This window comes from Globicephala melas, chromosome 8 (assembly GCF_963455315.2).
Source record: "Globicephala melas chromosome 8, mGloMel1.2, whole genome shotgun sequence".
NCBI classification, from domain to species: domain Eukaryota; kingdom Metazoa; phylum Chordata; class Mammalia; order Artiodactyla; family Delphinidae; genus Globicephala; species Globicephala melas.
Window position 1 is genome coordinate 46,714,055 of NC_083321.1, and position 25,196 is coordinate 46,739,250.

Here is a 25,196-nt window from a genome sequence, read left to right on the forward strand (position 1 = left end):
AGGGGCTGCCGGTGAGAGGGGAGGGGGCCGTGGCGAGCACGGCCCATCCACCCACTGGAGTTTCCGGGCGGAGCTTTCTCGGGGCTCCCCGTGCCCATCTGTCTTCGGAAGAATGCCGAGGCGAGGCTCCATCCTGCCCGGCTCCCGCCGTCAGGTTCCCTTTCTTCATTAAGCGGGATTGGCGCAGGCAGAGGGAATGTATGATTTAAGGAGGAAAGAGAGGCCCACTACTTAATGTTGATTTGGCGGAGTGGATAACCCCGGAGAGAAATGTAAATAGCAGCCTGCAATAACATGACAGCCCACTAATCATATTTACAAACGATATTAAATCTGTCCGCACGCAGGCCTGCCTGTGGATTGGCCCGGCCGTAATTGTCATTGTAACCAGCGCCGGCTTATGGGAGGATTTAACTGCAGTGATATAAGGTGAGTCGCGGGCTTATTATGACTTTATTATTACCCGGTTTATGTTTATTAAAACAATTTGTCATGCAGAGCAGGAATGGAGGAATGGGAGCATTAAATCGTGCCATACTCAACCTGGAGAGATGACTCCGGGGATGAATGGTAGCGGGTCCCAAGCCTCAACTCGGTTGCCTCTGGGCTGGGACCCGTTGGTACCAGCTGCCCAGGGCCCTGGCCTGGCCGAGGAAGACCACTCCACCAGAACCTCAGAGCCCCGCAATGCATGGCCGGGGTCTTTTCTGTGGCTCTAACTGCCTTTCAAATAGGAGTCAACTCAGGGCAGCCATGGGAGGGATCTGAGCCTGAGTTATTGCTGGACATTTGCAGGAGGGACCACGAGAGCCAGGTTTGGGGCTCCCCTCGCCCGCAGGAACAGAGCCAATCCTGCGAAGGCTGCACCCAGAGAGCCTGCAGAGGCTCAACACAAAAGGTCTTGGAAGAAGTTTAATAAAAGCTGCTTTATTTTCTCTGGGGGTCCTTATTGGTTATTATCGAATTCATTTCATCCCCAATCTTCATTCTTTGGCAAGGCAGAGAATGGGGGCGGGCTGAGAGGAATAGGTCTAAGCGACTGGTAAATAATATTCCCTTTCCCCAATCCAGTTATCCAAGGACAAGTGGCATTGGGAGGTGGGAGGCCTGAGGTGGCAGCTCCCGAGGTCACTGGGGCTGAGGCCTTGTGTGCAGACATGAAAGTTACAGGCACCAGTTCTTGCTGCCAACCCCAGCATGCAGGAAAGGCACCATGTGCTGGGGATGCACCCATGATGCACTAGAGCTGAGCCTGTGGCTATCACAGAAGCCTCAGAAATGTGACCCTTGGTCCGAGTGCCCTGGAGAGGAAAGGCCAGTCCTCAAGAACCAGGTGACTACACATTCAGGGTCTCCACTAGCCTTTACAGGGTCTCTGTGTATCTTAAAATTAGGAAAGGTTCCCCTTCCTCCAGGCAAGGGTGGGCCAAGCAGGGCCCACAGGTTGGTGAGCAGAGCAAAGTCTGGATTCCAGCCCTCATTTTCTCCCTTTACCCTTGTGCAGTGAACAACCTACACAACTGTACATGCTGGCCCTACCCCCTGCCAGCAACATCGTGGTCTGAAATGCTACTGTTTAAGCAACTTACTGTCTGCACGTCTCCAAAGCCATTAACGTTTTGGGCAGTGAAGCAAGGCAAGTCTCCAGAGGGGGCGATGGACAGCAAGAAAGGATGTTCCCATCATCACTATCTACCGGGGTGCCCACGGATCTCAGGCATCATGGCAGGTGAGGGCAAGCAGGACAGAAACCATTCAGGCTCCCTTCCGGATGCCTGGGCAGTGCTGCCTGTGGGCTATGGTAGCAGCTGCTTTGAGTAAAGGGTGCTCTGGGACATGGTGCCACATTTCAGCCTCCATTCCCCAAGGGTATGGGATACCTGGCTCCCAAGTGTGTGCAGCACCAGGTGGTGGCCTCAGGTTCAGAGTATCTCTAGAAATGTCAGCACACCCCTCTGCTCCCCCCATTCCTGCCTGGCCAAGAGGGCTCGCTTGGGGATCCTGAGTCTGGGCTTTTGGGCATTGGAAGTGAGCTCGTTGTGCGGAATTCAGCCTTCATTCTGGACACCCTCCTGGCAGGTGGGCTTCTGGCCTCGGCTTACACACCTCCTGCAGTGGGGAGCTCACTCTCTCCTGTGGTGGCCTCTCTGGCAGTGGAAACCTTTCCTGGAACACCCCTACCCCCAGGAGGACTTTGAAAATGAGGCTTGTCCCCAGCGTCCCATTAGCTGCTCCTCTGCTGGCTGTGCAGCTCCCCTGCAGGGGGACTTCGGGGCCCCTCCTTGTCAGAGTCCCGCCTCCCGGAGCTCTAACGTCCCCTGGAGTCCCCACTGGAGTGTGGATCCCATGGTCAGCACTCCCGGCTTGCCCTCTCCCGTGAGTGCAGTCCAGATGGAGCCAGAGTTGGGCCCTCCACGCCAGACCTGGCTCTGGGGTGGCTGTGGGGAACGCTTGCTAACTGTGGGTCCAGCCCCCCAAGCCTGGGGAGGCCAGTGGGCCTTGGGTTCCCTTTGTCTCACTTAAGAAAGGAGTCACCAAGCGGTGGCTCAGGGGAGGAACAATAAGCCTTTATTGCAGCTGCCCTTCTCCATAAACGCTCAACCTGCCGGCCGGCCGGCAGGAGTGGCCGTGCTGGCAAATTAAAAGTCTCTAAACTTTCTTTATGTCTCCTTGGACACTCCAGCGGCTTTAACACTGCACTGGCCGGCCTGGCTCAAAGATAAAGAGGCAGGCTGGGGTCAAGGAGGATCTGCCTGGGCAGTCCCTTCCTGGCCAGTGGATGCTGGGTGGGTGGAGTGGTCGTGGGTCTGGGGAGCCCTGGGGTACCAGAAGGCCTCTTGGGGGAAACTTGCCTCCTGACCGTCTCCATCCTGTGGATGGCAGACACAGTCCCTGCCAGCCACCTCTGAGGTCCACCCTCAAGGAAAGGGTAGCCTGGGCCCGGCAGAGCTAGGTGAGCAGGCTGCCACCAGAGGCAAAGGAAGCCTCTCCCAGGCCTCCGGGGTGTCTTGGCTCCGCACCTACTCCCACCACCCTTCTTGCTGAGTCCCAAGGCTGGTGGACCCCCAGAAGGGGTTGGTGGGCCAGGTCTGGTCCTACTACAGGTGAGGGCCTCCACAGCCTCCACCAGAAACCTTGCCTCAGCGCCTCTGGGCTCTCCCTGAGGGCCGAGAGGCAGCAGGCCTGGGTAAAGAGAGAGACTGGGACAGTCCCTGTTAATACTTGTCGTCCTGACATCATTAACTCTTTTCACTCCCCAGAGTGCCAGGGTTTCCTCCTATGTGTCAGTCGGGGGCTGGGTCATGCCACCTTTCCAGCAACAGCTGAGTCATAGGCACCAGCGGGGAGCCCTGCTGGGCCAATCGATCCTCTGGCTCACAGAAACGTGCCAAGATATGCAGAATAGAGGTGACGTTTGTGGGAGTGTACTGACTGGAAGGGGGCACGAAGAAGCCTTCTGGGATGCTGGAATCTAGACCTTGAATCGTGTGACGGTTACACGGTGCACACGTATGTGAAAACCCATTGAGCTGCACTTGCACGCTTTGCTATGTGTAAATTTAAATTTTGAGTAGTAACAACCAAATAAACATAGGCCTTGCCCTTAAGGCCTTCAGTTGGAATCCCAACTCTACCACGCCCCAGCTGGGTCACAGGACACATCGGCCAGTCTCTTCATGTATGGTAAACGGGGGGGGGGGGGGGGGATATCACCTACCTCTTTCCACTGGCCTGTGAGCTCCATGAGAGTAGGAACCACAGAAAGTGTTCTCAGTAGAGAATAGGGACTCCCCTCTGTGTCCTCCCTCACCCCTACTAAGGGTCTAGCTTAAGAACTGCCAATATAAGAAGACCCTCCCCCACGCCGTAGGAAGGGCCATGGGTCTGAAGGGAACCCGCAGCTCCCCAGCAAACATCTCACCTTGTTCTGCCAACATCCCAGTTATGATGTGGCTTTTGGTGTGTCCCCACCAGCCTCTAGCTGCTCTTCCACAAGGGGCTTGGGGTGGCCTCTCTCTCTCTCCCTTGGAAGGGGAGGGCCAGAACTGGGGTGCTGAGGTGACACGGGCCTGGACACTGGAAATGAGGAGCGGGAGCCCTCAGAGGTTTTGGGGCTGCTGGGTTCGGCTTGGAGAGGGGCCAGAGTGGGCTTTGCTTTCCTGGGCAGGAAGGGGAGCATTGAAGAGCTGTGCTTAGGACAGAGGCCCTGCAATGAGACTGGTAATGGGACTGGTTCTCTGGGAGAGAAGAGGAATTGGCGATGATAGGGAAGTGCCCTGGTCTCTGGCACTGGGCACACCCAGGACCAGACCCTGCCCACTGGTTTACCTTGCCTCTCTCGGGGGGCCCCCCTCGGCCTGGATGTTCCAGGCTGCTTTGGAGGGGAGGGTCCTTTCCCCCCATCACTCTATCTGATCTTCTGCTAGGCTAGTTCGTGGCAATTTCTTGCTCTGTTTCTTTAATCCCTGATTCTCTTCAAGCGCAGAGGGAAGAGAAAAAAGCAAAAGCCGAAGGCCTGTTGGGGGGAGGGTTGGGGGAGGGGTGAAAGGAGCTGAAGGAGTGGCTCCAGCCCTCGGCATCCAGGCTTGATACGGGGTGGGGATAGCGAGGGCCTTCAAGGGTCCTCGACCAGAGCTGTGAGACCCAGGACTGAGGCTACCTCCTCTTCCTTGACCTCCCCATGATGGGCAGGGTCAGTGTTAAGTGGGCTGAGACTGCTGGGCTGCAGTCATCTTTATAGGCCAAGGACGGAGGCCTGGGGTGAGCAGCAAAAAAGGCAAAAGCTAGACCACGGGGAAGAAGATACTGTCAGCTCACTGCAGCTCTGCAAACTCCCAGGCCTGAGGTGACACCCAGGCAAGACTCCAGTCAGGGCTCAGACACAGTCTAGGCCAGTGTTGGGGGTCTGCAGACCCCAGAATGGCAGCTTTCCCACTGGCTGCTGGCGCTGGTGGCAGAGGAGGGCCCTGTGAGCTCAGGTGAACCCAAAGCTTTGTGCTCCCCTCCAGGGGCTTGCCCTGCCCCCCCTCAGGCCTCTGAAACCTTCCTGCTTCCAGGAGTGGGGTGGGAGGGGCAGTGGTACAAGAATAAGCCCTGGAGAATGGAGCCCATGCGGAGCCTGCAACTTCTTAGAGGAAAAACTTACTGAGACGCTCAAATGATGGCAGTAATTAGGCCACTTATTTTGCAGAAGTCCAAATTAAATGGAAAATTTGGTGCTAATGAAAATGTTCCATTTTCCCCTTTTATTAAATCTAACTCTGTGCCTTCCAAGAGTTTGGGAATAGCCAGCCCCTGATGGCTTTCTCACAGCCAGTTCATATCCTCCGACTGTACAGCTGCTGAGATAGAACACACTCTCAGAGCCTCCAGTTACTGGCTCAATTGAAAAATGTCCTTCATAAGGTAGCAGCGTTAACCCACCCCCAGCCACCTCCTCTGCTACCAGCCTTCTGCCTGTCACCATCCTCTGCGTGGGCCTCTAGGAACCCAGGCCCAAGAGGGAGGGGCCCCATGCTCACTGCAGAGCTGGGCTTCTGGTCTACTCCTCCTGGATCCCGGGAAAATCTGAGCTCAGCCTCTTCTCCCAAGAGACCCCGGCCTCTACCACTCCAGGCTGCCTGCCTCCTGACAGCAGGAGTAGGCGGAAGCGCCCAAGATTCTGATTGGACCTGCACTTTGATCCCCCACTTACAAACTAGGGGCCTCAGGCAACCCCGTTTGCCTCTCTGGCCTCCAGTTTCCTCATCTGTACATTGGGGACAGTGCTAGTGTCTGCCTTGTAGCGCATTGTGGGTGTGAATGGAGGGAGGGCCTCGCAGAGCCCTGTCCATGGTGGGGTAGAGCACCTGTCTGTGGTCACGTCCCTCCTTGAAACACCCTCTCTGGCTGGGCTTAGGACATGGCTTCTGTCACTCCAGCCTCTCCAGGATTTCCTCTGAAAGGCTTGGCAGAGGTGGGAAGGGTGGAGCTAGAGGAGGAGCAGGTTAGGGTCGGGACATTGCCCACACCAGGTTAAGCAGCAGGGGCGGAGCAGCCTACCCAGATCCCGCCAGCAGGAGGCATGGGCTTGGAGGCCTGGCTGTCCCGGATGGGGCTGTCAGTGGGAAGGAAGGTCATCTCCCACAGACACACAGGCTGGCTCAGCCCCAGCCCTCCTCAATGGGGCTCTCAAGCACTTGGCAATGGGACCTGAAGCAGACCTACAGCTTGAAGCACAAGCCACAGTGAACACCTACCTTTCAATGCAACTTCCAATTTGTCTACCCATAAAGGTTTCTCAGGAAACTAGTGTGTACCCAGCACTAGGCTTGAAGAAGTTGGAGACAGGAGCTTATTTAAATACAGCCATCATTTAAAATACTGGGCTGATCCCACTCATGCTTCCCATCTGGGTGATGAGCACCCCGACACAGACACCTGGTACCCAGATGAGAAACATGGCTGCCACCTCGACTCCTCTCTCTTCTTTGTCTTCCCATCCTTTCCTACCCCATCCTACAGTTTCTACTTCTTTGTTAGTTTACTATCTGATCACTCTCTGCCCTCTGCCCCACAAGGTTTCCTTTTCCTCTACCTCATTTCAGGCTCCTCACCAGAATTATTATAACAGTCCTTGCTCTCAGTCCCTCCCTCCCACAGGTCCCAGGGGGATCTTTCAAAATGAACATTTGAACTCCTCACCCTCTGCTTCAATCCCTTCAATCACTGTAAAGTTCCCATCGTGTTCAGGATAAAGTAAAACTTGATAGTTCACATATTCTGCATCTCCCCCAGTACGTCCCTCTTCGTCACACCCTCCAGTCATACCAAATAGCTTGTCGTTTCTCATACTTGGCGTGAACTCTGGTTGGTTTTGCTTTCTTAAGATTTCTTCTCACTTCTGAGACCCGAACCAGTTCTGTGTGGTTTGGATGAAGATGGGTAGGCAATCTAGGTCTGTGATCTAGGACGATAACAATACCCCATCCTTCTAGGCCCAGTGATTAATGCAGGAAGTGAACTTGATCCAAGCAGGGCCTATTACGATGCTCCCTGGGAACCATGGCTGAAACTTATGAAAGAAAATACTTCCTACTAATAATGTTATGATGAAAGTAAGTGAGTCTAGAGCTTTTGAGGACTGTCTGATCTATTACATAAAGAAAGCCTATTTGAGTGATATAGAGAGAATCAGAACCTGGAAATCAGTTAAGCTCCTGGATCCAGCCATGCCTGAACCCACTGCACATGACTTTTCCATTATGTAAGTTAAAAACAGTTTTTTTTTTGGCCTAGTTTGAATCTTGACTAAGACAATGGCTTAGTTTGCTTTACAAACTTTGTAAACTTTGTAAACTTTACAAAATTTACAAAAATTGCTTTACACTATGTGTTCAAAACTGTCAGTAATTATCACCCCCCTTGTCTTGGAAAATAAGACAATTCATTTTGAGACTCATCTCAAATGTCAACAGCTCCAAGAAGTCTCTCTTTTTCCCATTCTGATTATGATAATACCCCTTCTGTGTGCTTCCGTATCTTACTTCATATTGTGTCATAATTACCCATTCCCACAACCAGATGTGATCATGTTGATGGCAGGATCCATGTCTAAGCCATCTCTATAATCCCTTTGCCCAGCACATGGTTATAGACACCAGGCAGAGTGTAGGCAGTATGATTCAATTAGTATAAAGATAAAAACCAGACAACTAATCAATATTTTTTTTAAAGATTTTTTTGATGTGGACCATTTTTAAAGTCTTTATTGAATTTGTTACAATGTTGCTTCTGCTTTATGTTTTGGTTTTTTGGCCGCAAGGCATGTGAGACCTTAGTTCCCTGACCAGGGATCAAACCCACACCCCCTGCATTGGAAGGTGAAGTCTTAACCACTGGACCACCAGGGAAGTCCCTAATCAATATTATTTAAGGATGCATACATAAGTAGTAAAACAGTAAGAAAAAAACAAGAAAATTATTATCCTAAACGTCAGGATGGTGGTTATCCCTGGGAAGAAGGAAGAGAATGCAGCTGGAGAGAAAGAGTCTGGAAAAATAATATTTTTAAATCTGAGTGATGGTTGCACAGATATTCATTTTATTATATTTCCTTGAATTCTATATATCATATGTATACTCTTTTACACACATAGTATAGTTCACTACAGGAAGAAAATGAATGAGATTTTTTAGATCTTTTTTACTGTTTTCTAATTTTATTGCACTGGAGTCATAGAATGTGCCATTAATTACATCAAATATTTAGTGTCTGTTAAGACATCCTTTGTGGCCTATTATATAGTCAATTTTGTTAATGTTCCATGTATACTTGAAATAAAGTGTAGTCCTTAATTATTGGACACAGGGGTTTAAACAAATGTTAAACAAATGTTTAATGTTATTAAACAAATGTTAATTGTGTAGTTCAATCATATGTATTCAACTGCTTATGTTTTTACTAATTTTTTCTGTTCCATCAGTTTCTGAAAAAGCAATGTTAAAATTTCCCATTATGATCGTAAGTCTGTCAGTTTCTCCCACAATTCTGTCAATTTCTGCTATGTAATTTTGCTTAATATACTGTCAATTTTTCCTCGTAATTCTGTCACTTTAAGGTTATGTTATTAATAGCAACCAGGTACAGCATCAATATAGATTTCTACTGAATTTTTCCTCTTGTCAGTAAATATTCACCTCCTTTAAATCTCAAAACTTTTTTGTCTTAAAAGCTCTTTTACTTGCTATTAACATGTCTCCTTTCTTTTGGTTAGTATTTACAATATATTCTTCTATCCTTTTACTGTCAAGCATTCTGCAAAATTATATTTTAGTTATTATGTCTCTTATAAACAACTTATGACTAGATTTTTAAAACCTTACCTTAGAATATCTCAGAATAAGTGGGTTTAATTCATTTAAATTTGTTGTGATTACTGATAAACTTGGACTATTTTATACCGTCTTTAAAATTTTTTACCATGTATTTTTCTTTTTTTTTTTTTTGCTTTCCTGTATTCAATAGGATTTACTGAGTTCTTTTTTTTTTTTTGGCGGTACGTGGGCCTCTCACTGCTGTGGCCTCTCCCGTTGCGGAGCACAGGCTCCGGACGCGCAGGCTCAGCGGCCAGAGGCTCACGGGCCCAGCCGCTCCAAGGCATGTGGGATCCTCCCAGACCGGGGCACGAACCCGTGTCCCCTGCATCGGCAGGCGGACTCTCAACCACTGCGCCACCAGGGAAGCCCCTGAGTTCTTTTTATAACCTGTTTTCTTCTCTCTACTGGTTTGGATGTTATATCTTTTTAAAAAGTCTAAATTTAGTCAATATCTTTATTTGCCTCCAACAATACAAAGATCTGTAAATGTTTTAACTCCAATCCCCACTCCCATCTTCTTGCTATTGTTATAAAATATTTTAGTTCTACCTTGTTTTTTAACACATTCTAAAGATTAGTCGTCATTTTCTGTAGTCAATGCTTATTTAAATTAACCAAACGTGCTTTCTAATTTATTTGCTCATTGTTCCTTCCTCTTGGTCTCAATTTTCTTCTAAGTTACACCCCTTAGTTGTTAGTTCAGAGAGAATTGTGCGTTGTAAACACTCTCTGACTTTTTCTAATATCTTTTATTTTGCCTTTACTCCAAATAAATTATAAGTGGCCAGTTATTTTTCTGTAGTGCTCTGAAGATGTTATTCCACGGTCTTCTGGAATTAATTGGGCTTCTGAGAAGTCTGCTGCCAGCCCAACTGTTGTTCTTTTTTAGGAATTCTGCTGTCTCTCGTTGCTTTTCTCTGTTATTTAATGTTTTGAAGTTTCCCCATAATGCATCTAGATGTGGATTTTTTTAATTTGTCCTCAGGATTTAAGGTATTTAATCAATTTGAGGACTCAGCTCTTTCTTCAATTGTGGAAAATTCTTAGGCATTTTCTCTTCTAGGGTGCCCGCCTCCATTCTTTCTACTCTCTTCTTCTGGAACGATTGGGAATCTTTGAACAATCTGATTTCTCCTGATACTCCCTCATGGTGCCTCCTTTCCTCACGTGGTTGGTAACTTTTCGTTGAGCTTTTGTTTCTCTGAGCTTTAGCAGGGGTTGTGCTTCTAATGGAGTCTCGAGTACCGTATTTGTCATAATATTCCTTGCCAACCAGCTTCATACTTCTCGTTGCCGGTTCCCTAGACCCATCTTATTCTCTCAGCTTGTGGATCCTAGGCCCCCAGGTAGTGTACATTTGGACTTCATACCTGCTTCTGGCCCATTCCCAAGGCTGCAACTTCTTGTGGACTTTTTTTCTCTCCCATCCACTGCCCCAGACACACAATACGTTTTCTTGTTGCTTGCTACACTTATGAGTTTAGTTTCTCTAGTTCCATCTTCATATAGATGGCAGACTTTCAGTGCCCTCAGCTGTATGCAAGGGGTCTTAATTCTGTTTCTGTGGCTTTTCATGGGCAGGAGGCTAAATCTCCTGTCCCTACTTGGGTGTTAAAATGCCACTTCCTGTATCCAGTATCACTTCCTGCTTACCATCCTAGCAATAAATACACTCTTTTGCTGGTCCTGGAGATTTCCCCTTTTTTTTTTTCCCCCCCATGTAATGCTATATTGAACATGCCCATCCTTTTCATTATCTTTGTTTAGGGGTTTAGTTTAACCTTTGAAAAATATACAAAATATGGTTATTGTTATTTTTTATAGTCAACACTTGATTGAATTTACCAACATGTTTTAATCACTTCCTGTGGTCATCCATGGTCCCTTGCACCCCATTTGCCTTACCTTCATGTTTACTTCTCTTCTTACTCAAGGGACATCTTTATTTCAGTGAGGAGCTGTAGGGGCATAGTAGCTTAGTCTTTGCGTGTCTATAAGGGGGTTTATTCTGCCTGCACTCTTAGATGATAGATTAACAGGGTATAAAATTCTAGATTGATTGTCATTTTTTCTCCAGTATCGTGAAGATATTATTTCATTTTCTTCTCTCATGGGTCACTGAAGACGAACCTGCTGTTGATCTAATCTGATTTTTGTAATAATCTGTTTCTTTCTTCTGATAGCTTTTAAAATGATCTTTTTACCTTGATGTTCTGAAGTTGCACATGATGTGTCTGAATGTGGATCTATTTTTATTTTTCCAACTCAGTACACTGGGTAGATTTTTTAATCTGAAAACTCACATCTTTCTTCAATTTTGGAAAATTTTTGACAATTATCTTTTTAAATATTGCTTCTCTACTATTTCTTTCATTCTCTTATTAGATAACCTTTATTAGATGCATGTTAGAGCTCTTCAATCTAATTCCATGTTTCTCAATTGCATAATATATATATGCATTAGATATCTATCCTATCTTTCTACATGCAATCTAATATATATATATATATATATATATATATATATATATATATATGCCTATGAGCTTTTGGTTTTCTCTTTATATAATCGATTGTCATTGCTCCTTGTATAGACCAGATCAGACCATTAAAGTGTGAACCACCTATGTAATTCTGAAGTTGACAATCCCTCTCTCTCTATTCAGAAAATCTGGATAAAGAGAGTGATGGGTCCAACTTGTGTCACTGGGTACAGGGCATGCAGTGCAATAACTTAGATCACATGCCCACCTTGTGGTGGAGGTGGTGCCGGACACCTGGACTGAAAGCCTTATCATAGTCATATGGGGCAGAAAGAGGTTTTTTTCCCCAAGGCAAGAAGGAACAGTTCACCAAGGAAGGGAGATGGGATGATACACTGACCAGAACAAAATCATGGCTACCACAATCCACACTGGGACCCTTTCTCATGATCTGGAGTACCCGGGAAGCTTAAACTTACCCTTATATTTCTATTTCAACCCTTTGAGTTCCAGATAGGCAGGACCTCAGCTGGATGAACAGGAGAACACATTAGTACAACCCAGGAGAGGACCAACCTGGGAAAATCCTCCTTCCCTCAAGCTCTTCTCCAAGGACAGCAGAAGCTGAGAAGCACGCGGCAAGCTTGGTCAGCGTATGAAGTTCCTTCAGCTGAGACGTTTTCTCTACTTTTCCTCAAGCCCCAGAGGTGTGTAAGTAGACAAAGAGGCCTATGGTTCCAAAATCAAGGGAAGAGGGGTCTGGTGCTGAGCTGGGGCTCTGCCGTCTGTTGTCATGGTAGGAACAATCATTTGTTTGAGCCCTAGTCTGAGTAACCAGCCCAGGGTCATGGGATACTGGGCAGGTGGGCAGCCCACCAGGGGGCTTTGGTAGGAAGACAGGTGGTCCATGGATCTTGGCTAGCCAGGGCACAGACCCCTGCCTCCCACACCAAGGCTGCTGGGCTGGAAGGGAGATTAGAGGGAGGTTGGTGGGTTCCCAGGCAGGGGCCCTGGGTCAGTTTCTACTCTGTACCCCCAGTCCCCCCCATTGAGGCCTGCTCAGCACTGCCACTGCTGCAGTCACATTTAATGGCATCTTTCATTGCATTTAGAGCTTGATTTGTTTACAAACTAATAAATATGATTTATAAAATGTGCCCGTGGTTTGCTAATTACTGCACATATGGCGTTTTCATTTTGTAAAACTGGCATTTGCATTCTTTGTAGATTATGACTTTGTGTCCCCAGTGCTAATTAGTCTGATTAGGCAGATAACTTCCCGGTTACTAGGCTAAGAGGCCGAAGGCTGTGGCACTCGGGGAGAAGGGCGGCTGATATGGTCAGCCTTGCCGGGAGGAACCAGGGAGGCCCCAGGACTGTGCTGAGGACCCTGGAATGTCAAGCAGCCCATTTTGTGTCCTTCCCCAAATCCAATTAAGCACAGTTCGTTAGCATGAATTTCTTAATCAGGCCTAATCTTCCCAGTGAATGCACAATTTCTGAATTGTCACAGAGCTGGGTCCGCCTGCAGGCGATCAAGGGACTGGCAGGGCTTTGGTAGGAGAGTGAAGGGACAGCAGGCTGCCGGACCCTTCCCAGTGGCCAGTGAGAAGGACACACAGTGCTGGGCTTGTTGACAACCAAGACCTTGGGTGACCAAAGGGGATCCCAGAACACTAGGCCAACTTATGAGCCTCAGACAGGAGGAGCCATGGCCGCTGAGCCTGCGCGTCCGGAGCCTGTGCTCCGCAACGGGAGAGGCCACAACAGTGAGAGGCCCGCGTACCGAAAAAAAAAAAGAAGAGGAAGAGAAAGCACACTACAAATGATTGGCATTGGATCTCTCACGAACATTGGTGAGCTTGGGCCGGCACCAGATTTAATTTGTGTTAGAAAAATAAGATAAAGTTCCGTTGCTTGTATCCTGAGCATCGCAGAGCAATTTGCACCTGCTCCGTTACCTCCAAGGGAGATGATATCCCTAAAGCATTTAGTATAAGGTGTGGCAGGCATCTTTGAAGTGTTAGTTGTATTTAAGCGGTTCTTAGAGAAGGGCCCCCTACTGATGAATGTGCAATGGAGGAATTACAGTGGATGTTCTGTGGAATCGGCGTCGGTAGACTCTGGGTGAGGCCAGGCGAGGGCTTCCTAGTAACTCCGTGGCACTCCACAGAGGCAGTCCTGGGCCCCAGTCCCCACCCCCACCCCCTACCTTTGCTCCCAAAAAACATCTGGAAAGAACTTGGTCATACACTGTCCAACCTCCCTCCTCCCTGAGAACGTGTGGCTAGCTCTTCCATCTGTCATGGCTCAGGAGGCTGGATAAGTGACATGCCTGTGCCTCGGCCCCCCCACCCCCACCCCGCAGCTCCCTGTACTTTTCCGGTCACAATGCTTAACACGCTGGGTTGCAATGACTATTTTCCTGTCCTCTCACAGATCTGCGAGCAGCTTGAGGGCAGAACTGTGGCTGCCTTACTCTCTGCTGCAGCTGCGGTGTAGCTGAACTTGTTGGGTGGATGGAAGGACGGATGCACGGGTGGATGGATTTCCATGGGTTCTGGAAACCATCTCCTCCTGTACAGGCCTTTGTCCCAGTTTGGTGCTGGGGCCTGAAGGGGCTGGTTCAGGAGAGGGACGGGGTGGGGTTAGGGCAGCAGCATTAGCTTGGCCTAATTCTCTGTCTCTTTGGGCAGGAGAGGACCGGAGGCCTCGCAGACTCAACAAGGGAGGAGCTAGGGACCCAGGATCACCTGGGCCCAGGTTGGCCTTCCTCACGGAGTCAGGAACCTGGGAGGAGCCACAAACCTACGCTTGGAGGTCTGGGAAGTTCTAAGCGGAGAGTCCTGCCCGTGGAAGAAGAAGACTTCAGATCTGGTCCTGCTTGACCTTGGAAGGGTCACTTCCGCCATCTGAGCTTTCATTTTCTCCTTTGAACAGCAGAGATCAAATAGCCTTCCAGGCTTCCTCCCTGATTCAAAGAAGTAACTGCAGACAGGGAGGGACCAGTGCGTGCACACATGCTTGTGGGTGTGCTGGTGTGAAGGTGAGTGTGTACATGCGTTGGGGAGGGAAGCGAGTGCAGATTGGCCCAGGCAATGCCAGTCCTGCCACGGCCTTCAGGAGAGCAGCACTTTGTACAAGGGTCAGAAGTTTCCTCAGAACTCAGAGGGGTGGGCCCGAGCCCCCGCCCCATCTCCCAGTTTGACGTGAGGGAGGCAGTGTAAGAGGATTGCCTTGGCCCGTCCATTTGACTTTCATAACGAGCATCCTGGTGTAGGGATATGATTCTTTCTCTTTCTTCGAAAATCTTAATATATTCTGCTTTAAAATTGTTTTGAAGTAATAAAGGGATTTTCACAGGCAACAGATGAGTCTCTGGACAGACTTAATCTGAGGCCAAAAGCCAGAGACGGGGATTTACCTCCCATAATGACTCCTTTCAAGTGAGACAAAGGGGAAGAAGGGGATCCACAGAGGGGCAGCGCCCCAGAAACCCCTGCTCCTGGCCCAGAAGCCTTGTTTATGAGCAAACCCAGGCCAGCAGCTCCACGAACCCCACTTCAGCCAGGTGTTCGCTGCCACCATGGCCACGGCTCGACTGCCTCAGCCTACCTTAGGGGTAGGCTGATCTATCCCGATCCTGGCTGCACAGCCACGGTCAAAGCTGGGGAGGGGCACTGAGGCTGAAAACCACAGCGAGGTGTTAATGGGGCAGGGCAAAAACCCACAAGCCCAGCTCAGAGCTTCTCCCCAGGCTCCAGACCCACACATGCAACCGCCTGGACACCTCCCCTTGGATGTCCCACCTGTGCCTCCAACTCACTGTGTCCACAACTAGACTCATCACCAACTCCCAGGCCTGCCCCACCTCCTGTGGTCCTCATCACCAAGATGGTGTCGCCCCTTTCCTGATCAGGGCACCGAGCCGGGTGGCATTCTGGAAGGGAGTGGGATGCTCACTCCCCAGAGACTCTCCAGACTCAGAGAGGGGCCAGTGGGCATTCTTCACCTGGTCAGAAGTCACCCCCCACCCCCCGCTGGGGACCAGGCTGATGGGAGCCTTCACTGCAGGAAGTTCTAAGGAATAGAAGGATGAAGGGTCCACAGACAACCCCCAGGGGACCCAACTTCTCTCTGTGTTTCCCGTTCTCTTCAAGGCCTTCCCAGAGGGACTGAAACTGAGTCCTTCGTGATTTTGAGGCACATCCCTTTGTGCCTCCACACTGGCCTTCTGGTCTTTAGATTATGTCTAATGGCCTGGGTAATAAGGCACACTCTGTACAAGCATCCTTATACCTCCTATACTCAGCACATATGTGCACAGGTGCTCACACAACACCCTCCCCCAAACAAGTGCAGATGTCTGGGCACCATGTAGCTGAGCAACTGAAAGTCCACATGTGCACATGAAGGTAAACCCTCATACACTGGGCTGGGAAGTCTCACTTTGCAGCCCAGGGTAAAAAGACGTGATGCAGGCCAGTAAGTACTCCCAAATTTCTAGGGAGAACCCTGAGATGAAAGGAAAAAGAAAAAAGGAAATGATGTCGCCTTTTTCATGAGCTGGGGCCACAGTCCCAGAGGCCTCCTTTGGGTCATGGGCAGTGCTGCTCTCGGGGTTGGTCAAAACTCCTGAAACTGGGGCAGAAGGACTCTCTGCCTGGATGCGCACTGAGGGTATCTTCTGTGTCTCAGGTCCCTTCTCAGGCCTTTAGGTCAGCTATTATATTGTGGGAAAAGGACTCACTAAGTCGGACTTCAGTGCTGATTCTAAGACCCCTCTTATAGGCTTTATGACCTTGGGCAAGTCACTTAACTTCTCTGAGCATCAATTCTCCCCTCTGTCAGGTGGGCATAATGATGCCTGCCTGTCTAACTCTAGGATGATATGAATCAACGACAGTGAAAGTTCTTCAAAGCCGCGAAGGCTTGTATATATTTGAAGCGTTATTAATATGTTCTTCTGCCTCCAAAGCTGGCCTTCCCCGAGGAGACGATGCAATGTTTTTGAACATAGAGTGAATTCCTAAACTGTGCCCTCCCCCTCTCCACTATTTCTGCCTTGGGTTGTCAAAAATGGTAATCTTCTCTCAGGCCTGAAATTATGAGCCTGCTTTATTGGTCAAAGGCCATAATAATTTGAGCTCTTATTTTATAAACTCATTTCTGCACAGTGATATCCTGATAGGAGCAGGAATAATAAATCACAAACATGTCCCCCAAGATTGCATTGTAAATGTCAAACTAGACAGGAAATTGTAATTAAAGAAAGGAAATTGCTACAAAGAAGCACTTGATTTTAAAATGAGCCAAGCATAGAATTTTCTAAGCATTTAATTATAGTCCAATTTCAACTGACTTGGCTTTTGCAGTCATATTTCTTATTATAACTCTTCTACATAATAACCCAATCTCCCTGCTCACATAGGTCCGGCCCATCAGAGGGTAAGGACACTGCACAAGTACAGGGATTTAGAACTTTAAAGGGACGGTAATCATGGTGGAGGCTGGGGTGATGGACACAGGTGTCAGGATTTTAAATCAACCACAGTCGAATTTCCAGCCAAAAGGGAAGCAACCTAACACCTGGGAGCTAGCAGATTTAGCCTGACTTCCGCTCAGTTAGAAATCCACTCAGGCGCTTGCTTCCGTCAGGAGAAGAGAGGCCCAGCCTCCCATGTCCTGTTCCTCAGATCTTCAGACGTGCATGGAAATGGCCCCCACCCAATCCACCCACCTACTGGCCATGCTTTACCCAGGTAGTACCTCGGGACTGGGCGCGGTTTAACATCCACGTCTGCACCTGGGTGCTGGGGGTGGAGGGTGTATGCCTATCCAACCAGGTGTTCAGTGGCCACAGGCGCTACAGGAGGGAGGGCAGGGTGGCTGAGAATGTAGGACGTGGTGCTAGATGGTCCTGGGTTCAAATCCTAACTCTGCCACTTAACTACGAGTTGGGCCTAAGTCATGAAACCTCTATAGCCTTGATGTGCTCGTTTGTAAAACGAGCATCGTGATAGCCTCCATCTTGTCTGGTGTGTGGTTAACAGTCATAAATGGGAGTGACTGCAATGGTTACTGTTGCTGGCCCAGGAATGATCCCCAAAGTAACCTGCGCACCGGATCTTCTTGTCTCTCCATCAGGTTTATAGGGCCCAGAAACTGGTTAGCTACTGGTTCAACTCCCAGTCCGTGGAGGCTGCTGCTCTCAGCTGGGATTCCTCATTCCCCTCTGCAGGCTTAGCCTCTCCCACAGGAGGGAAGGGAGACTCAGAACCAGAGCATCCTTCTTTCTCAAACCTTCCTCTCTCTTCAGACAATTCAGCTAGGTTGTGGTCAGCAGAGTGGGTAAAGTCTGACACGAGTAGAACAGGGCGTGGCCCCCAGAAAGGCCCAAAGACTGCTGTCTCAGTGGAGATGTTACCCAAGGAGTTACTATGAGTGGGGGTCCAGCAGGTCTGTTAGGCTGGTTGTGCTATTTGGCATTGCACAAGCTCCAGGGAGTGGTATTTACATAGACTACAATATGAATGCCCCCTTTAAATTGGGCAGTGTACAACTTCTAGGGCTGAACATGGTGAACCTAGACTCTGGGCCCAGAGCTGAGCTGGACCTAGATTGGTGGGAAGGTAAGGGTCAGGTTGGAGAGAGGTACAGAATAGTTTGAAGATTTGGACTTGGAGTGAAGAGTCAAAGGTCCCAGGGGTCAGAGGAGAAACCAGAGGAGCAAAGTCCCAGAGAACTGCAAAGGCACGTCTGGAACCACAAGTTGCAGTAAAGGGGTGGGGGGCGGTGCTGATGAATCCTCTCCCCTGGGTACCTCTGCTCTGTGGGGTTTGTCTCATCTGAATCTGCTGGGCAGCAGGGGAGCTTGGCTTCTGACAGCAAGTGATGAGTCGGGCACCAGTCTGTCCTCTGGCAGAGTATCCCCATCCCCACTTGTGATGAGTCAAATGCAGGGATCATACCACACAGTACAGACGGTGCGTGTAGTGGGTGATATAGGACCAGCTTCCTGGGCTGCGAGCATCTGGGGGAGCCTGGCTCAAGGCTTCCTGACAGAAGTGCAATTGGAGGTGGTCACAGAGAGGGCACTTAGGAATTTGGGGGGCACCATGGGGAAAAGGCATTCCAAGGAGGTGGAACAACCTGGACAAAGGTACAGAGCTGTGAGAATACTTTCATTCGTTCAGAAATATTTATTGTGACCACCCTGTGCCAGGCACTGTTCTGTGTACTAGGGATACTGCAATGAATAAAACAGACAACAATCCTTGTCTTCATGAAGTTTCCATTCTAGTGGGAAGAGAAAGATAACAAATACTATAATAACCAGATTGTATAATATGTCAGAAGGCAATACTAAGGGCTATGTAGAAAAATCAAGCAGGGCAGAGAAATAGGAAGTATTGGGAAGAGTTGCAATTTTAAGTAGAAGGTTCAGGGTCCTTCCTGGGAAGGTGATATTTGAGCCAAGACATAAAAGCAGTGGAGGAGCAAGGCAAGCAGACACACAGAGAGCATTCCAGGCAGAAGGAAGAGGAAGTGCAGAGGCCCTGAGGTCTGGCCTGTTCGAGGAATAGCCACGAGGACACTGTGTGGTGAGGAAGGGGGAGTGAAGGGGGCAGAGAAGAAGGGAGAACCAGGTTGCACAGGGTCTTGCAGGTTACTGAAGGACTCAAACATGATTAGGGGCTTACTGACTGCATCATTGAGAGCAGACTCAAAGGGATCACAGAGGCAGAAGTGGACGTAGTCTCGGTTCAAATCTTGGCTTAGCCACTACTAGCTGGATAACCTCAGGGAAATTACTTAACTTCTCTGGGCCTCAGTTTCATGCATATAACCCTGGGGATTCATAATAGTGTCAACTTCAGAGGATTGTTACAAGGTTTAAAATAGTTAATTCACCTAAAATGCATAAAGCGGGTACCTGGCTTGTAGCAAGGGCTCCATGAGTGTTGGCTACTGCAATTTCAAAGAGGAGAGACAGGTCAGATCTCGGATTCATAAAACTCATCCAGGCTGGTGTGAGGAGGTGGGATGCGGGGCCTGGAGAGGCAGGGAGAGGGGCTTTGCTGTAGTCCAGGGGAGAGATGGTGGTGGCCTGGGCTGAGGGGTGGGACATGCAGAGAACTGGGAGGGTTTGAGAGAAACTTGTGGGGTACCCTTGGTGAAATGTACCTCATACTCCGCCTCAGAGGATGGGAAGTTGAGGGAGAGGGCAGAGCAGTGAGATCAAACCCACCTCGTGGCTGACGAGGTTCCCGCAGTGGCTTTCTTCTCACTCTCCCTCCTGGAGCCCACTGTTCCCCTCTGCCCCCCGGGGGGTTCGTATCAAGAAGGCCCTTCCCTCCCCCTGTCTCCTGACAGGATCCAGTCCAGACTCCTTGGCCTGGTCATCAAGGCCCTTCCTACCCTGACCCTCGCCGGCTCCATCTCTCACTGCCCCTTCAAGACCCCTTGTGCTGCCCCCATCAGGCCCCTCCACTCCAGCCTGGCCCCTCAGCTTCCCAGGAGTTCTGTTTCTGGCCAGCGACTCAGGGCTGCCTCCTGGTGGCCACAGGGCCATGACTTACCCGCATTCCACCTCAGGAAATAGTTCTCTGGCCAGTACAGCTTCCCGCTGACTAGCTCTGCCTATGCACAGTGTCCTCAGCGGCTGCATGTTGGAAGGAGTGTGCCCCTGCCCCCGGGGGCCTCTACCAGGCACAGGCAGGTCCCATTTGTGAAGGAGGCACGTGTGTACTCAGGACTATAACTTTGTGCCCTAGACCTTGTGACCCTTTGGTCAGGGAGAACCCAAAGGCTTCTCCTGTGAAAACAGACCTTCAGGAAAGCACCCCAGACTCCCAGTTAAGATGACATTTTAATGGGGGAACTTGAAGCACTCTGGAGGGGGCCAACCAGCAGAGGCAGCTGGCCCGGCCTGCCCTCAGGGCATCCTGAAGCAGTTCTTCCTGGCGGAGAGAGAGGGTCCTCCAGCTGTCAGGTTGTACTGTCACACCAAGGCTCCGTCTCATTCTGCCTAAGACAGAAGACCACATCCAGAGTCTCCTCCTGGCCTCCAAGACCCCCTGCCATCCACCGCTGCCCATGGAGAACTCTGTGGCCTGGCCATGCCAACCTGCTTCTCCTGCCCCGTAGGCCCACCTCCCTGCCCTGCACACTCCAGTACGCTGCCTTCCTAGCCAGCTCCTGCACCCCGTCTTCCAGGGAGCAAGGCTGCCCTGAACTTCTTGGCCCATCTCTGCTTCTCCCTCTTCCTTTCTCCTTGAACCACCACCAGGCCATCTCAGAGGGCTCAGGGCCGAGAGAGCCTGAGGCTCCCAATCTCAGCCCTGCCAGCCCCAGGCCTTGGCTCCTATCAGGCTTCCTCTAGGCCATGAGCGCTCCAGGAATAGGGACCACCTGCCGTTTCCTTCTCTGTGCCCCCTGTTCCCACCGGGCACTAGCACTGTGGGAGAACAAAGTAGGTGCCTGATCCCCACCCACCTACAGGAAAAGGGGACAGTTGTTCCCCTGAGGCCTCAAGCCCAGAGCCAGGGCTGGAGAGAGAGGAAGGGGCAGGGCTTCAGGCAGCAGAAGCTGATGACAGAGGATTCAAGGGGTCCAGCAGAAGCCCCTCATGGTAGACAAACAGGACCTCCAGCAAGGAGCCCCAAGCCATGTCTGAGGGGAAAGCAACGTCCATTAAGTCCATTAGCTTTAACACTGAAATCAATGTTGCAGCCACCAGAAGTAATTAGCGTAAGTCACATTTCAGATCAGGAGATTTTTTGAAAACCAAGTTTAATTACATTGAAAAAAAATGACAACTTCATTTTCCTTCCCTCGCTAGGTTCCCCTGATGATCCCCACACTTTCATTTAAAAAAGGACTGCTTGCAGTTTGTTTTTTTTAATGCCATTAAACAAAAGTAGTACTTTGGCTATTTCAGAGGTAATAAATAAGCTTGGATGCCCGCAACAGAGTTCCCCTCCTTTTATCAGGACAGAGCGTGTGGTTTTCGGCCTGAGAGAATCCAGTTGGGGCTTTCGGGCAGACAGAGTGGCTCTAAGAGATCACCAAGCCCATTTTACAGATGAGTAAACTGAGGACCAGCCAAAGGAGGAGACCCATTCCAGGCCACCTTGTCCAGCCCCGTGCTAGCTACAAGGGATGCAGAGATGGCCGCTGCCATCGAGGAGTGGGGAAGATAGAGATGTAGGCTGTGTCGGGGTCAGCCAGACCAGCTTGGGGAATCAGGAAAGGCAGAGGTGACATCAGATCTGAGCCTTGAAGGGTCTAGGACTTAGCTGGGGGAAAAAGAGAAGGCTGCCATTCCAGATGGAGGAGAAGGTGACAGCCAAGGCCAAGCAACGGGCAGTAGACTTGGGAGTGTACCTGGGCTTGGGTAGAGGTTGCTCACTCAGGCTCTCATGGGAAATGAGGCCTGAGGATGCCACGTCTCACCTCACTGATTTCCCAGACAGAAGGCCCTCACATCCATATGAGGATATCAGGGTTTCCAATAAATTGAAGATGGCAGCCAGGAGGACACACTGTCCCCACCTTTATCCCACCCCACCTTACCACCCTCCCTGCATTTCCTGCTCCTGCAGCCCTCCAGTCCCTATCCTACCACCTTACCCCATTTCTTTGTCCCACGCTCAGATCTGCCCACCCCAGCATCTTAGCCTGACAAGTCTTATGTTCAGCTTCCCTCACCTCAAGCCTCGTCTTTGTAGCCTCTGGCCCCTCTGACAGAGGCATCTCCCCCACCCCTGACTTGGTCCCATGTGTTTGTTTAAGAGACTGCCACGGTGCTAATTGCTGTGTTTATTCGCGCTCGCCAACTGCGCTCTGTTTTGCAGGCATTTGCTTGAGTGGCTCCGGATGCCTGATCTTGCTTGTTTTTCTTTTGGGGTGGGCGGGGGCAGGGAAAGAGACACATCATTCTCATCACTGCCTTTCTGGGACACGCCAGCACCAGGACTAGGGCCTGTCCCCTTGTCTTGCCTCTACCCCTCCTCTCCAGGAAGGGGCCCCTGGGCTCGGAGTCAGCTTCCTGGGTCAGGAGAGTTTCGGTTTGCTGCTGGGGGGCTGGGGCAGCATTCTCTCCGTGGAATCATGTCTCTGTTTTCCCAGCGACCCCCATGGCCAGAAAAGCAAGCCTTAGCTCATTGGTTGTGCAGTCTGGCCTGGCCTGTTCTCTGAGTAAAAGAACAACCTAGATGAGAATGTTGTGCTTCGCTGGATCTCAGAAGATGAGGCAATAAATGTGAGCCATCCCGGCCTCCAGGGATCCCCGCGAGGGCTGCTCAGCCAGGCAGGGCCGCACTCCCAGCACCTCCTCCTGTGCCAAGCCGCTCCATTGTGTGGGCTGGCAGGCCTGGGGTGGGGGGCGGCGGGAGGGTCACGCCTGCCAGGGTCTTCGCATCACAGCCCCTCGCTGAAAGGCCCCACCCCCTCCCCTGGGCCCCACCAGCCAGGCCAGGGTCAATGGGATTAAAGGCTCAATTCACGCCAGTCAGTTCTCTGGTAACATGATTTCATTAGAGGCAGGCAGGGAAGAGAATGGACGGAAACAGCTGGTGTATAAATTATAAAGTCTACTTTGTACTGAGTGCACACACCTTTCCCCAGCCACATGACTAATTAATGTGGCGGGGAGTGGACTTGAAGTCAGATTGCCTTTCCCCCTCTCTCCTGGGGCTTGGTTAACAACAGGTCCCTGCAAAGCTGGGAGAAGGGAAGATTATGCAAAGCTATCATCATATGAAAATAGCGTATTAACATACTGCCTGTGAGCTGTGTCCAATCAGTTCCCTCCCAGTGGCGTGTGTACGAAACAATTAGAATGGCATTTCTACCATGCTTCTTTAATACATTTTGGCGTTAATATAATCAAGGGATGAGGGCCTAGACATCTTGCAGGCACAGTTTTCTGTAACACCCATGGGACATTTGGTGGGGGGGGCAGGCTGATGGGATCTCGGGGGCGGGGGTGGGATGCGGCAGCGATCCTCTGGACCAGAGCCTCAGGTGCAGTTCTCTGGTGAGTTGCCCTGCCTCTGTCAGCCACTACAACCTCTGGCTGCCTGGGAGCAAAGGCTTCCTTCCCCCTGGGCAAGGGACCACAGATTCCGGAGGCTTCTCTACTAGCGACAGCAAGAAGTTGCAGAGTTAGAGAGATCCTTTAGAAACATCGATTATGTCTTTTCATCCTTTACTGAAACCCCCCAGAGACTGCCCAACTCACTTCAAGTAAAATGCAAACTCCTTCCCCGGGCGTGATCTAGCCCCTGCCTACTTCTCCGGCTCACCTTGCCCAACTGTGCCCTCACGTGTCTCCTTCAGCCCCTCCAGCCTTCTTTCTTTTCCTCATACACCCTGAGGTCCTCCCAGCCTCAGAGCCTTTGGACTTTCTCTTCCCTCTGCCTAGTGGGATTCTCCTTCTTGTCCTGCAGGTCTCAGCTCCTCAGAGAGGCCTACCCTGACCGCCTGATCTCAATCAGCTCCACCCCAGTCACTGTCTGCCTCTTTGTTTTGTTTCCTTCATAGGTCTTGTCCTAATCTCAAATTGTTCTGTGTCTGGATTTGGTCCTTGCTGATCTGCTACTTCCCACTGGAACATAAGCTCCTAGGGGCAGGGACCTTGTCTGGCTTGGTCACTGCTGGATTCCCAGCACTCTAGTGGAAATTGGCACATACCAGGTAATTGGCAACTGTAGTTTGGATGAGTGAATGAATGACTCAAATCCTAGCATCTGGAGTCTCTGGGGGAACCAGTAAGACCTGGTGGGGATCTCAGCTTTGCCACCATCTCCCTTGGGCAACCCAGCTCTTTCATTTGCCAAGCCTTTATCTGGGACCTGTTGGTTGCATAATCCTGAAGAACTGGGAGAAGCAGGAACCAGCTGTGGTTCCTGCCCTGAGGGGCTCGAAGCCTAATTGGGAAATAAGTCTTGATATGAGAAGAGAAGACCAGCTCTCTAAGTCAGAGCTTGAACACAGGGGTACAGGGGGAGGAAAGGTGGGAGTGAAGGGCCTGGGGCCAACAGCTCTATGACTAATGCTGCTGTGCAACTTCAGGCCAGTCACTGAACCTCTCTGCTCCTCAGTTTCCTCATCTGGAAGGCAGATCACAGTCAAAGTCAGCCTTGGAGCTTACTGGGTCCCATTCGAGAGACAGGCAGGCTGAGGCCCAGAGAGGGACAAAGTCTTGCCCAGTGTCCCAGGGTGAGTTAGTGGCAAAGCCAGGACCAGCGCCCAAACCAAGGCCTGTGTGTCTCAGTGGGATGCCAGACCCCTGCTCCCATCTGTCACCAGCCACCTGAACCATTCCAGATTCTCCGGGGGCCCAATTAGCACCCAGCCCTTAACCCGCAGCTCAGAGAAAGAGCTGAGAGCCCTGAGCATGTGCCTCCTTCCTTCACAGCAGGTGGGGATCGTATCTGAGTGAAGGCATCTCCAGGCCATGAGACATCTGGAAAGTGGCCTGCTGCCACTCCCCAGACTTTGTATGAACAAAGCCTCGTGTCTGTGGGAAAGACCCAGCACAAACAAGTCCGGCTCAGACCCTTTCTGCCTTCTCCTGTTCTGGCCCCCCTGGGAGGTTGCTTCACTGAACTCTGGTGTTCATATTCAGTGTAACCAACAGGTGTTTACCAAGTATCTACCACAAGCCAAGCACTGTCCTATTGGCTGGAGGTGCATCCGTGAAAAAAACATAGGTGCTCCCATGGAGCTTACATGCGATGGGAGAGACAAACACACACACTACTATTATATAATATTTTAAATAATATTATGCAGTGCTATAATGATAAGTCCTATAAATAATAATAAGTACCATAAATACATTTA

The 25,196-nt window shown here is 50.3% G+C and overlaps 1 long non-coding RNA gene across 1 annotated transcript in view; it reads left to right on the top strand.

Annotated features, from left to right (window-relative positions):
- The window catches only part of LOC132597757 (uncharacterized), a 52,150-nt gene extending 39,701 nt beyond the window's left edge, over positions 1-12,449 (top strand). The window contains exons 4-6 of the long non-coding RNA XR_009565044.2: positions 348-429; positions 1,505-1,729; positions 11,856-12,449. This is a non-coding gene — a long non-coding RNA (uncharacterized lncRNA). The remainder of the gene's footprint in view (positions 1-347; positions 430-1,504; positions 1,730-11,855) is intronic.
- The last annotated feature ends 12,747 nt before the right edge of the window (positions 12,450-25,196 follow it).